Source organism: Apus apus, chromosome 17, assembly GCF_020740795.1.
Source record: "Apus apus isolate bApuApu2 chromosome 17, bApuApu2.pri.cur, whole genome shotgun sequence".
NCBI lineage: Eukaryota > Metazoa > Chordata > Aves > Apodiformes > Apodidae > Apus > Apus apus.
In genome coordinates, this window is record NC_067298.1 from 7,230,005 (window position 1) to 7,244,484 (window position 14,480).

Sequence of the window (14,480 nt, forward strand, 5' to 3'; positions counted from 1 at the left end):
AGCAATAAAAATGTGCCTTTGTGCAATGGAAAAACAATTTCCCCATCGCCCACACAGGTACGGGTCTGAAGCACAGAATGTATTGTTTCATGGAGCAAAAAAAGTGGGTTGTTTGGTTTTCTGCTTTTCTTTTTCCTCCTTTTTTTTTTTTTTGTGGTTTTCTTCTCTTTTGTTTTCTTTTTTGTGGTTTTTTTGTGGTTTTTTTTTTTTTTTTCCTGGGCATTTGTTTGTTTGTTTGGGGGAGATTTTTTTTTTGCCTTTGTTTTTTTGGTTGGTTGGGGTGTTTTTGTGTTTTCTTCTTTTTTTTTTTTTTAGGGTAAGTGCGTAACTTCTCAATAGTTTTTCCTTTTGTCAGAAATTCAGCTCTGAGCTCTTAAGGCTTCAATGATAAAGATTTGCTGCCACCCAGGATGGGTCTGAGTTTAAAGCCTAGCCAGACAACTCTGTCTAGGTTTGGTGCCAGACAGGCCATCCTGCACAGCAGGGTTTGATATAAAAGGTGGCAAACCAATTTATTAAAAATGCAGGTATCACAGTGAATTGCCTCATCATTGTCAGATCTTGTTTTATGTTGCAAGACTGAAGTAAAAGAGAGTAAGGGGGAACGATGATTGATCCAATACTTGGCACTAGAACATCTGTTTTGGTTTTGTTTGTTTGTTTGTTTTTTATAGTTCAATTAACAAGTCCTGATATACCTGATATACCTGTGTGACTATTCCCAGTTGCCAAGAATGTGGGAGTGTCAGTATAAATGTACTGGAACCAGACTGACTCCTAGAGCAATATGGTCTGGCAGTGTAGCCCACAATTGTACAGCCTGCTCTCTGTGGCCAGACTCTGGTAAGTTTTCCTATTGAATATGAATTCAGTATTGTATCTGTACCTTTTCATTGCTCTTTTTTTTCCTCTTAAAAAGTACCATTTCCACATCTGAACATTCTGCAATTCAACATTTAATTGCAACTGACTGCTATAAGCAAGTGTTTGCTAATGGTGGCCTGGAGGGTTATTTGACTGTGCCAGAATTTCACCACATCCTTAAAACACCAGAGGTTTGAAGTTCAACACCTTCTTTTAAATGAAATTAGGCTGGCAGAAAAGCAATTATTTGTATTTTTTCTTTGCATTTTCCTTTGGAATATACTTCTCCCCCCCTTACTCTTACATGAAATGTGTTATTTTTGTTTGAGATTTATTTAATGCTTTAATTAGGGACATCTTAAAATTTACATGAGTAGGTTTTTTTTTGTTGTTTTTTTTTGGTTTTGTTTTTTTTTTTTAAAGCCATTGTTTTATTTTAAAGATGTGTCTACTGGATGCTCCAGCTGAAAGGGTTTGAAGAAAAATCAAATACTTTCAGAGATTCTGAATAATGTGTTTTTCAACTGAAGGCACAGACTGAATGGTGTGTCAGACCCCAAAGACCTGTATGTGTGATCTTTCCCTCCTGGACACAGCCCTGTTTTCTGCTAATTTTTGTAGGCTCAAACATTCAAATATTTCAGCAAACCACATAAAGCATTTAGTATCATGAAGTCAGTGACTCTGTCTTCATGCCAGCTTCCTCCAGAACAGCTGCCACCCTGAACACAGCAGCAGGACTCAGAGGAAGTGGCAGGAAGGGCTTGTGGCCTTATAGTCTGTGGAAAGGCGCAAACCAGACCAACCTAAAATTTGTCCTAACTATGCCTTCCTGCCACGAATCTCTGCCCCTCCACTTTCTGCAGGAACAGAGTGAGTTCTCACTACATCTGCCAGGCCCAATGCCCTGAAAGCAGAAGACTTAAAAGACAGAAGCAACAGGCATTTCTGAAGGGGGAAAAAGAAACGTTGTTTCCTTCTGTTGCATGTTTCCCACTTTAACTCAGGTAGAAGTCACACAATTAATAATCAACAGTAATTAATATGATGGCTCAATCATTTGATGTCATTGATTTTGACTACTTAATTTAATCTGCCTGCTTCATAGTATTTGATAAGAAAATGCAAGCTGAGCCACAAGCAGGTAGCAGTAGAGTTGTACTAAAATCATCAGAGGCCCGATCTGTTCTTTACTTGCTGACAGGGTAATTTTTCTTGCTGTCAACAGCTGCAAAAGTGTTTAATTTTATTGATTATTAATCCATTTTTATTATTTATAGCCTTTCCATGAATCTCCAATGAGCACTTCTTATCAGGCAATACAATATCACCTGTTTTCTCTAATCAGTTTATTCTTTCTCATACAGATAAAGACATCTCCACCTGCAGGGTAGAAATTAGTATGTAGATTTTTCTCAGTAGCATTTCCATTGGTTTGTTGAGCTGTTTAATCCTCCCTTATTTTATTGCTTTAGCTCAAGTATATATAAAGCAAATTACTTAGGCAGAGACCTACTTGGTGGATGTCTCTGATATGACCATCAGGTCTGTGTTCTCCATGTGACAGCCACTTTTCCAGTTCTTTTTTAGTAATAATTTCACAATTTCTGACCATCAGACTAAACCACTGCCTTCTGGGTTCTCTTTCCTCTCTGCTGCTGCCTGCCCCTTTCATCTTGCATCCCCCTGTCCCTTGACTAGAGATCATGTGCTGTGTACCAGGAATTTTGGTGGAAGTATCACTGAGCTAGATGAAAGTTGACAGAAAACATACACACACCCACCTCCCCCCCACCTTCCCCTCCACCCCTCCCTCCTTCCACCCCACCCACCACCACCCCAAAAATTCAAGCCAAACTGTGCTTAAGTCAGGAAGTTATAGATGAAAGGTTGATGAAGAATGACATTTCAATGTAAGCCTGCTGGATTCTTACACGGTTTCACATACAAGGGAATCACAATTCCCACGAGCCAGAACAGTTTCACTTGAATAACAGATCCTGTTCCATTAAATACTAGAACGGGAGAGGTTTGGTGAGAGAAGGCCCATGGCCCCCCAGCCCAAAATATGGGCCACCAAAACACAGATAGAGTTCCAGGCTTATCCTGTTCTCTTCCCCCAGGACCACAGGAGCTTCCTTGGGCCCTAGCTCTAGCCTGCTGTCCTGCCCCTGCACAGCAACTCCACCCGAGTCCCTTCAGTGCAGCTCTGACTGGGCTGAGTCTCTGCAGGACACAGTAGGTGAGAACAAGAAGCAAATGGAATTGATTCCAAGCTCAAACCTCCCCAAAAGCCACATGTATCTCGGCATTTCTGGCATCTGGGTGAAGAGACTCAGTTACAGCTGTGAGCCGTTCTTCCTCTACCTCAACATGAGCAGGAACTTTCCTGTGAGGGTGAGAGCCCTGAACAGGCTGCCCAGAGAGGTTGTGGAGTCTCCTTCACTGGAGACTTTCAAGACCTGTCTGGATGCCTGAGTGACCTGCCCTAGTTGTGGTTCTGGGGTTGTTTTTTATTGTTGGCTTTTTTTGTTGTTGTTGGTTTTTTTTGTTTGTTTGTTTGTGTGGTTTTTTGTTTTGTTTGTTTGTTTTTGTGTGTAAGGTTGTTTTTTTTCTGTGGTTTTTTTTGTGTTTTTTTTTCTTTTCTTTTTTTTTTTTTTTGTCTGCTCCAGCAGGGGGGTTGGACTGATCTTCAGAGGTCCCTTCCAACCCCTAATATTCTGTGATTCTCACAATGTGATTCGAATAAGGCTTCTTCACTCAGATCAAGCTCCTGGAAACTAGTTTTTCATTTTTAGACTTTTATTTAATTAGTGCATAACTTCTTTTTTTAGAAGTGAATTCTTTGAGGTAATCTCTCTCATAGAAGAGGACATACTTATAACTTCAGGTCTCAATCCCAAGGACAGATGGTAACTATAATTTTAAGTGCAGGTTAGAGTTTGTATCCCCATACTTTGAGTGTTAGAAAGTCATAAACTAGCTTCACATTTCCATTTTTATGGTATGAACACACCTTCCCACAGTGCAGGACAGCTTGTAGGCAGTCAACCTGTCTCACAATTGCAGTCAAGGAGTGTGGACTTGTGAAAGCTTTTGAAGGGCAGGACCACAATGTTAATTTGGGGCAAAAGTTTTTTGCTGTCATGCAATCTCATTAATTTGTCCTGGCATTGAGACTGAGCAGGCTGAGAGCGTCTCTCTTTTGTCTGCTGTTGGGATAGTAACCCATTTTTGGCTATCAAGGTTCAATAATTTGCAATAATAAATTAGATTAATAATGTGGACTAGGACGCTCTAGTTAGGTGAAGGAACAATTCCTAAATGAGTAGATCTCTCAGCCTTGGATAAGGCTATAGGAAAGCTTCTAAAGACAGTATCATGTTAGCTCTCCAGAAGAATGATTCTCAGCCTTGATGTATGTGCATTCTGTTGTGGTTCAGAACCAAGAGAAACAGAAAAATCTGAGGTAAATTTCTGGCATTAGGTGTTTAAAACAATAGAGTGGAAGAGAGAGAAGTCATTTAACATGGGATTTCCACAAAGATTATGATTTGTTCCTCGAATTGATTTGTTTAATCCTCCCTTATTTTATTACTTCAGCTCAAGTATGTATAGAGCCATTGACTTGGTTAGGCAGAGGCCTACTTGGTGGATGTCTCTGATATGACCATCAGGTCTGTGTTCTCCATGTGACAGCCACTTTTCCAGTTCTTTTTTAGTAATAATTTCACAATTTCTGACCATCAGACTAAACCACTGCCTTCTGGGTTCTCTTTCCTCTCTGCCACTGCCTGCCTCTTTCATCTTGCATTCCTTTGTCTCTTTTGACTACAGATCATGAGACTTCTCGGTACAATGAATCATGTGGAGTACTTAAGGCATTTCTGGCTTTTAATCAATCATCCCATTTTTATTTATTAGTCCATTTCCACTGACACTATATAGCATGAGGTCATCCTCAATGGGCTTGTAATGAAACCAGTAGGAACTGTGGATAATCAGTCCTTGTTTGAGAGGTAGTCACTGCCTCAAAGAATTGTACTAAAAAAAAAGTAATTATAGCCCAAACTGTGACACTCTCAAAAGGCTTTTATGAACACTCCATTCCACATGCACATTTCAATTTACAAGGTTCATTTGAATCAGTGGCTAAAAAGAATAATGTGTAACATAGGTGGCAGACACCCAATACCACAGATTTACACATTCAGTTGATTCCTTAATGTCACTGTTCAGTGACACCACCCACTTCTTCATTGCTTAGTTCATTGGTATTGTATTTTTGATTGAAAGACAGTTTGACACTCTTGCTTCTCCCCTGTGCTGATACTGTTACTATCTCATACTCCCTTTTTTCAATTTCACACCAATACACAGTGCAAAAGTGAGAGAAGAGCACAAAACTTGAGCCTTCAGAAATGCAGGACTGCAAATGCTTCCAATGTTTAAGACCCAGGAACTGCTGCTAAATTCAGTTCCTGTTAAAGATCATTTAAAAAATTATGCTCTATGAGAAGTACAGAGACTAAAACTTGGTGGTAACAGCTGAAAGTGCCAGTCTTCAGCCTGCATGTAATTTGCTAAGACTGCCTAAATACAGACCTCAGAGAAATACCTCTGTAGAAAGGCACAATGATTACAGGAAAGAAGACAGAAAGAAAAAAAGAGACAGGGAGCACAGGGAAATCAGAAAAATTAGTATCAGTCAGCATAGTAAGTGAGTATTTCAGCATAAGAATTGGCTGATTTTGGTGGGTTCAAATGACAAGCGGAATCATCTTAAGCTGAAAATTCTGCCTTAATTTGTCGCTGATCAGCACGACCTTCCGAGCTGGGTCTGCTCTCTGGGCCCCGCAGCCCCTCAGGGCTGTCCCTGCCCGCCCGGTCCCGCCGCGCTGCCCGTCCCAGCCTTCTGGCCGAGCCCCCTCAGCGTGTCCGCACTGCCCCTACAGCGGTCACTTTGTTTCTGCAGTATTTTTGCCCAGAGAGGCGTTTTTGTTGTGCCCGGCTCATGAGAGCTGTGCCGGGCTCACAGAGCTGTGCCCTTCCAGAGCTGTGCCCGGGCTAAAAGATCTGTGCCCGGGCTAACAGAGCTGTGCCCTTCCAGAGCTGTGCCGGGCTCACAGAGCGGTGCCCGGGCTAACGAGAGCTGTGCCCGGGCTAACGAGAGCTGTCCCCGGGCTAACGAGAGCTGTGCCCGGCTCACAGAGCCGTGCCGGGCTAACAGAGCTGTGCCCGGGCTAACAGAGCTGTGCCCGGCTCACAGAGCCGTGCCGGGTTAACGAGAGCTGTCCCCGGGCTAACAGAGCTGTGCCCGGGCTAACAGAGCCGTGCCGGGCTAACAGAGCTGTGCCCTTCCAGAGCTGTGCCGGGCTAACGAGAGCTGTGCCCGGGCTAACGAGAGCTGTGCCCGGGCTAACGAGAGCTGTGCCCGGGCTAACAGAGCTGTGCCCGGGCTAACGAGAGCTGTGCCCGGCTCACAGAGCTGTGCCCGGCTCACAGAGCCGTGCCCGGCTCACAGAGCCGTGCCGGGCTCACAGAGCTGTGCCCGGGCTAACAGAGCTGTGCCCGGGCTCACAGAGCTGTGCCGGGCTAACGAGAGCTGTCCCCGGGCTAACAGAGCTGTGCCCGGCTCACAGAGCCGTGCCGGGCTAACAGAGCTGTGCCCTTCCAGAGCTGTGCCTGGGCTCAGAGAGCTGTGCCCTTCCAGAGCTGTGCCCGGGCTAACGAGAGCTGTGCCCGGGCTAACGAGAGCTGTGCCCGGGCTAACGAGAGCTGTGCCCGGCTCACAGAGCTGTGCCCGGGCTAACAGAGCCGTGCCGGGCTCACAGAGCTGTGCCGGGCTCACAGAGCTGTGCCCGGGCTAACGAGAGCTGTGCCCGGGCTAACGAGAGCGGTGCCCGGGCTAACGAGAGCGGTGCCCGGGCTCACAGAGCTGTGCCCGGGCTCACAGAGCCGTGCCGGGCTAACAGAGCTGTGCCCGGGCTAACAGAGCTGTGCCCGGGCTAACGAGAGCTGTGCCCGGGCTAACAGAGCTGTGCCCGGGCTAACGAGAGCTGTGCCCGGGCTCACAGAGCGGTGCCCGGGCTAACGAGAGCTGTGCCCGGCTAACAGAGCTGTGCTCGGCTCACAGAGCTGTGCCCGGGCTAACAGAGCTGTGCCCGGCTAACAGAGCTGTGCCCGGGCTAACGAGAGCTGTGCCCGGCTAACAGAGCTGTGCCGGGCTAACGAGAGCTGTCCCCGGGCTAACAGAGCTGTGCCCGGCTCACAGAGCCGTGCCGGGCTAACAGAGCTGTGCCCTTCCAGAGCTGTGCCTGGGCTCAGAGAGCTGTGCCCTTCCAGAGCTGTGCCCGGGCTAACGAGAGCTGTGCCCGGGCTAACGAGAGCTGTGCCCGGCTCACAGAGCTGTGCCCGGGCTAACAGAGCCGTGCCGGGCTCACAGAGCTGTGCCGGGCTCACAGAGCTGTGCCCGGGCTAACGAGAGCTGTGCCCGGGCTAACGAGAGCGGTGCCCGGGCTAACGAGAGCGGTGCCCGGGCTCACAGAGCTGTGCCCGGGCTCACAGAGCCGTGCCGGGCTAACAGAGCTGTGCCCGGGCTAACAGAGCTGTGCCCGGGCTAACGAGAGCTGTGCCCGGGCTAACAGAGCTGTGCCCGGGCTAACGAGAGCTGTGCCCGGGCTCACAGAGCGGTGCCCGGGCTAACGAGAGCTGTGCCCGGCTAACAGAGCTGTGCTCGGCTCACAGAGCTGTGCCCGGGCTAACAGAGCTGTGCCCGGCTAACAGAGCTGTGCCCGGGCTAACAGAGCTGTGCCCGGGCTAACAGAGCTGTGCCCGGGCTAACGAGAGCTGTGCCCGGGCTAACGAGAGCTGTGCCCGGCTAACAGAGCTGTGCCCGGCTAACAGAGCTGTGCCCGGCTAACAGAGCTGTGCCCGGGCTAACAGAGCTGTGCCCTTCCAGAGCTGTGCCCGGCTCACAGAGCTGTGCCCGGGCTAACAGAGCTGTGCCGGGCTCACAGAGCTGTGCCCGGGCTCACAGAGCTGTGCCCGGGCTCACAGAGCTGTGCCCGGGCTAACAGAGCTGTGCCGGGCTCACAGAGCTGTGCCGGGCTAACGAGAGCTGTGCCCGGGCTAACAGAGCGGTGCCCGGGCTCACAGAGCGGTGCCCGGGCTCACAGAGCTGTGCCCGGCTCACAGAGCCGTGCCCGGGCTCACAGAGCTGTGCCCGGGCTCACAGAGCCGTGCCCGGCTCACAGAGCTGTGCCCGGCTCACAGAGCGGTGCCCGGGCTCACAGAGCTGTGCCCTTCCAGAGCCGTGCCGGGCTCCGGTCTCCCCAGCGCAGCGCGCGCGCTTCAGAGCCGGATCGAGCCGGTTCTGGCGGCTGCTCCTCCCGCTTTGTGCCCCTCCCACCGAGCCCGGGCTGCGCGCGGCGGGACGGGATTTAAGGAGGTCCGTGGAAAAGGATGGAGACAACTGGGACTGGCAGGTGTCTGAGAGGCAGGGAGGATGATGAGATTCTGAGAGGCTGACTGAGAAAGAACTTACAGGTGGTTACGGTGAATTTTGGCAAAGTAATTTCCCAGTGGAAAGAGTTGTCACACTGTAAATATCGGACCATTTAAGGCTTTTTTTCTTCCTCTTTTTAAATTGCCTTTGACGGTGCTACCTTAAGTGGTATTCTCCTGTATTTGTTATGTCTACTTTAAAACACGTTCCAGACAAGAACCTACAGTCCAGCAGTGAGCACTTGGTGCAGCCTTGCCCTGCTGATCGTCTCCTCCCTCAGCTGATGTGTGAGCTGCCAGTGCAGTGACAGCCTGTGCACATGACAAAATAATCAGTCTTTTGACAGTTATGTAATAGCAGCACAAAGCATTAGGAGTCAAAGGGAGAAAATAACCTGAAATTCAGTAGTAATTGCTGTGGAGAATTTCATACTTGAGCTTAGACTTTGCAAGACGCGGAGTGAGATTTTCAAGTCTTTTTACTTCCATCCTCACTGCATTGTTAGATTGATATTAGAGATGGTTTCGATCAGTATTCATTTCAGTCACTACTAGTGGTGCTTGTGGTGAATACTCTGAATACCTTGACAAGATGATTTATCTTGAATAGGCATATTTAACAGACTGTGTTGAGTGACCACAATCATTGTAAACCAAGGATACATACACCAAGGTGGAAGGAATGGAGATGGCAAGAAGTAGATCAGTTTGTTATTTTCCTGCTGTCATAGTGGCAGGGGCTGCCACCGAGACTGGTGTTCTTGTGACAGGTCCTGGTATGGGCACAGATCAAGAGATTCTCCCTACCCTGCCAAACTTAAAATAACAAACCAGACAAAGGGCCAGGGACAGTATCATTGCACAGGTGATGAACTGCAATGCAGAGAGATTAAATAACATGCCTTGGAGCATTTCCATTGCAAACTGGGACACCTTGGTCTTTGTGAGCGTTGTAAAGCTCCTGGAGCAGACCATGTCCACATCTGCTTCTCCAATAGAAAGGAAAGCTCATCACTGGTGTTATGTTTCCGAATTTTCTAAGAAAAAAACTGTAAAGGATGCCTTAATCATGCAGTTACAGATTAGTCCTAAGTCAACCAGTGAACCATGAGACAATTAATTTTTATGGTTTTACCAATTTATGGTAATTTTAACGTACATTTCAACAGCATCCACTGGCCCCGAGAGTCATCAGGGCACCACTCAAGACAGGCACTGCACACAGGAGTAGTTAATTGGTCCCTGCTCTGAAGACCCTGTGTGGTGGATCTACCACTCCCTAGATGGGAGAAGGAAAAGAACCACAGGTTGCTGGAGTGGTTGCACTATGGCCACACAGGTATTCCAGCAGAAATAGTTACATATCCTGGTTCTGGCACTTGAATATTCTACTTTCATGAATCATTGCTCCCTAGTGAGCAAAACAACTTTTCTACAAATAAACCTATTTTTGCTAAATAGGCTTCAGCTAAAAAAAATTGCAGTTTAGCTGTGTATTTGTAAACTGTTTTCTTCACATGGGATTATGTACCAGGTTGTTTGGTATCACATGATTCTGCTGTATGTCTGGATGACTTAAAAAAAAAATGTTTGTAACGAATAATATACTTGATTCAGGTTTTGAGCAAAATTATTTTAAATATATGAAAACTTTCACTTTACCAATATTTACATATATGTTCTGGTACTATTAAATAATACAAGCAGTGGATTCACCACTTCTATTCATAAAACATATTAATTAACAATTTTTTTGCATCATACAGCCAGCCATGGTCCTTAAGAACATTAAGGATTTCTGTTGCTTATTTTCATTAAATGAGAGAGAAATTATGGAGAGACTTCCAGTGGAAAATACAGGAATAGATATTGCAGTGTTTTTCAAGTGTACCATTCTATTGATTTAAGAAGTCTGTGAAAGGAAAACTAAGAAAAGTGATACACCAGACCAAATAGCAACTGTATATTTACTCAGAATTGCTCATGTTTGCTTCTGAAAATTCATAACCTGAGGCAGAACTGAACAATGAAAGAGAAAAAACAAGCATGTAAAATCAATTGATGTGCTGGCCAGCTACCAGAACATCTTTATTTTCAATAAGCATGTTCAACCATATTTTATATCTAGTTATCACTGAACTCATTGGGCAGAACAAAAAAGGTGCTAATGTTAATACCTCATGAATATGCACAGAAAATGTTCCCTTTTGGTTAAATATCAACATTTATACCAACCTTTTTGTTCTTTTGTGTTTAATAAGAATGACAGGTAGTGGGTGCTGTGGGCTAAGCCTCTTCATTAACATTGTTCCCATGGGTATTCTTGACATTTAATTTCAAGACACACATGAAATGAATTTAGATCCTGCATTTAGTTTTTTGCATATTAAGCGTTTCCAAACCGCAGTAAACGTAGGGCATGTCCCCAGAAATACCATTCACTTTTTTTGAAAGCAGACCCTAATTTTTAGGGAGAAATAGCATCTGATGATCAAAATGAATCCTCACAAATGCTTGATGGCACTCAGAAGAAGGAAGTTCCAGATTAGTATGCTTGCTAAACCACATTTTCAAAAAAAGACTGAGCGTTTAAAATAAAGAGGTTTGCTCTCTATTTATTAGCTGAGCTCTGGCAAAATTACAGTTTTCCTAGCACAGAAGTTAACCAGCATTAGAAAGCCATCCTTACTGCAGCAGATCTTGTCTTTATGAGTTTCCAAGTAAATTTAGCAGGAGGCCCCTGTAGTGCAGACAGATTACTGTTACCTGTAATGCCCTGACACAGGAACCTGGTTTTTTTTTCTTTTCTGAAGTTAGAAATTTTCATCATTACAATTATTTGAACAGAAAACACTGGGAATAATCAATGGTTCTTCTATTTAAAACACACATGTAGTTTGCAAGAATTTTTTGTCTCCTGTTTTTTAATCTTTTTAACAGAAAGAAACGTTACGACGCTCGCAATGTCTTGATGTGTGGGCTTGTCTTGGTTGAATCCTCTTGTGTCCTTGCATCTGTCGTACAGTCTGCTAGTTCATGTGAAAGATTTTTAAACACAATCACAAATGACATTATGTTTTTAACTCGTCTGAAGAATCTAGGTCTTACTTGGCAAAAACAGTAGACTCATTTCCAGTATCTTGGAGAAACACAAAAAAGAAATATAAGAAAAATGTATAATGCACTTAAAGGCAGGTGAATAAAAAAGTCCTTAGGTGACACAACATGTATTGTGTAATTACAGAGGTGGCCACGTGTCACGGTACTCAGATACCAGCTTTCAGTGATGTTTGTGTTTTCAAACTTCTGCATTTGCTTTCTCTTACAAAGCTCAGCACATTCTCTAGAGCAGTAAATATTACCAGTCTCACCCTATACCTGAGAAATTGAGGCATGAGTTGATGACAGGAGGAGTCTGATATCAAATGTGATATTAGAAAAAGAAAAGGAAGTTTAATGAGATGGTGGCCTTGATGTATGGGTTTTGCTATCAGAGTCTGAGACTCTTGTTTGAATGAAAACATCACTAGTTATTGAAATATTATTCCTAGAAAATTAAACCAAATGAGTAAGAGTGGATGAGATAGAGAATAGCATTTTCTCCTTGCGCTCTCACAGATAGTCCTGGTATGGACCAGCAGACTGCTGGTGCAATTTTTAAGGTTGGGAGGTTCATATAGACTAGGTCAACTTGAGGCTAACACAGGTTTGCAAGTTAGTGATGAGGGGATTATTTTCCACTAAGGGAGTTCAAATAATTTACCTCTGTATTCTTCCTTTAATTCTGGTTCCTCCTTCTTCAACTGGCAGCTTCTAGTTGATAAATATATCGTTGTCAGAAAAGCACAGGGAAAGGGACAGCACTATAACTTTTACATTTATGGGTAGAAGTCTACTTAAAAGATGATAAAATATCAGCACAGAGAGGAAGATACCATAATTACTGCATCCTGCAAGGAAAAACAAGTCTTGTTCTGTCTGTGGTTGCAATGCTAAGTGGGCTTTCATCTAATGTGCAATCAGAGCCCCCTGTGTGAGAAGAGATGCTCCTTGATGATCAAGCATTTGAGAAACAAGAGCGCTCAGCAGGTTTTAAAGGAAATCAGGTGAAATCTTCCTCCAGATGCCATTGTTTCTTTATGTGCTGTATTGCACTGATAGAACACAATGATGATTCATCTGTCATGGCAGTGTACGACACAATATATTGGTGATGAGTAATGTCCTGAACACAGATTTCATTGCACCACAGTAGAATTTTTCCATCTTCTACTCCCCTTGGCCTCTACATACCCAAACCCATCAGGCATGGTTTTGCACTGTGCAGAGGCACCGTATTGATCCTGTGTTCCTGAGATCAGTTCTCCATGGCCTCTGTGTTACCTTTGCCACGTAGCAGGATGGAGGCTCAAGAGCCAGATTGGATAGTTTATCACAGCTGTGATGGGGTGGGAAACTTGACCAAAGGCCCTCAGCCTTGAAAGCAGCACAGCTGGTTCCAATGGCTGCTCCTGATTGGAGAGCACCAGGTGGGGCTGTCCCAGTCAGATCAGGAGTTGAATAGAGCAGGAGCTGGTGTGGCTGGTTCCTAAAGACCTGAGGGAGGCAGAGGTTAGTGTTAGGCTGAGGAGCACACATAACACATCAGAAAAAGGTGGGTGAAGTATCTTTAGAACCAACATTTTGAGTTTTGCTTTGTTAAATTAATGCAGAGAGCATAGTTTGGTGAAGGAGGAGCTATAGCTTTGTATATGACTGTATTTTATGTGGGGAAAATGTTTATCATCCCTTTGTTTGAATCAAGTAACAAACAGGTTAACTAGGAGCATCTTACAGGAGAATGTGTGTGGGGTGTTTTTAAAGTCCTCTTATTTTTCTTAAGTGGTTTGACAGAGCTGCTTGTAGGCTTGAGCTACCTATTTCTAAACAACAGATAAAGTTATGCTTGTTCCTACCAGACATAGTAGATTGCTTTTGTACCCTATTTAAGATTAACTGGACTGGAATAACAGTATCTGAGTAAGGGAGGGTTCTCCTTTCTGTAAAGATCTGTGAGAGGAAATAGGGCCTACATAGTTGTCTTCTTTCAGCTAATTCAGCCACCTCAGTTGCAGAGAATTCAGGACTCTCTAGCTAGGTGCTAATGTGTTTTCCCAGGGAAAAAGAGGAATTAAAGGAAACCTGGAAGTGAGGGAGTGAGAAAGAGCCTGATTTCAGGTTGTTCTCTCTATCCCTTTTCCTTGTGCCAGGGGCTGCTCACAAGGCAGGGTATTTTACTCTCCATAGCTCAAGGCTATGCCTGAAGGCACCTTCTAGTATTATCCATTTAGACTAAGGCTGCCCACCTGAGGTTAGCTTCAATGGTTTAGAACTTTTCACAGAGGAAAAACCCTAGTCTGCTGGTGATTCTCAAATAAATAAAAAACCTGTTTGGCTGTGTTTGTAAAAGGGGAAGTGTCTTAAAGGTAATAGTTTTTTGCCAACCTGGATTAACACAGATTTTCAAAAGCAGTTATGACAGTAGTAATATTTTACCCCACCCAGCCTCCCCCCCTTCAAAGAACAGGTTGTTTATGCATATTTAAGTTCACTAGACTTCCTGACCCATCTGTGGTTTTGTAGGTTTTTTTAATGAGTTTTTTAAATTATGCCTATTTAATAGTATACCTGCTAGTTTAGAGATAGTAGAATATTAAATAAATTTTGTGACGCTTTCTTAGAAAGGCATACTTTCATAGAAACAGAATGATGGTAAAAGCTATCTACTTTAGACAGAGTTCCTTTGATGGGGAACATTCAATCAGATCTCTTCAAAGTGCTTTATCAGAATTCATAGAATTCTTCCTTATGTTTCTGCCACTTTCCTGAATGTCTGCGGTTGGTACTTTGTGCTTGAGCTGTACACAAGTGACTTGGGAAAGAGGCTCCTGTGTGATAGTCTTGATTTCTTTTTTCTTTTTTTTTTTTTAGTTAAAAACCAAACTGCAAGAGGCACATCTGCCCAGTGACAAACTCTGCCTTAGTATAGCATTTTTGTAGTCGAGCCACATTACAAAAATCTTATGGTGTGTATGAATCCCTGGATTCCTGTTCTTTATCAGAAAGACCAG

At 44.5% G+C, this 14,480-nt stretch overlaps 1 protein-coding gene across 1 annotated transcript in view; it reads left to right on the forward strand.

Annotated features, from left to right (window-relative positions):
- Positions 1-826: 826 nt before the first annotated feature.
- TOM1L1 (target of myb1 like 1 membrane trafficking protein) overlaps positions 827-14,480 on the forward strand; it is a 484,861-nt gene continuing 471,207 nt past the window's right edge. The window contains exon 1 of the mRNA XM_051634947.1: positions 827-843. The gene's annotated coding sequence lies outside the window, so the exon portion shown is untranslated. The remainder of the gene's footprint in view (positions 844-14,480) is intronic.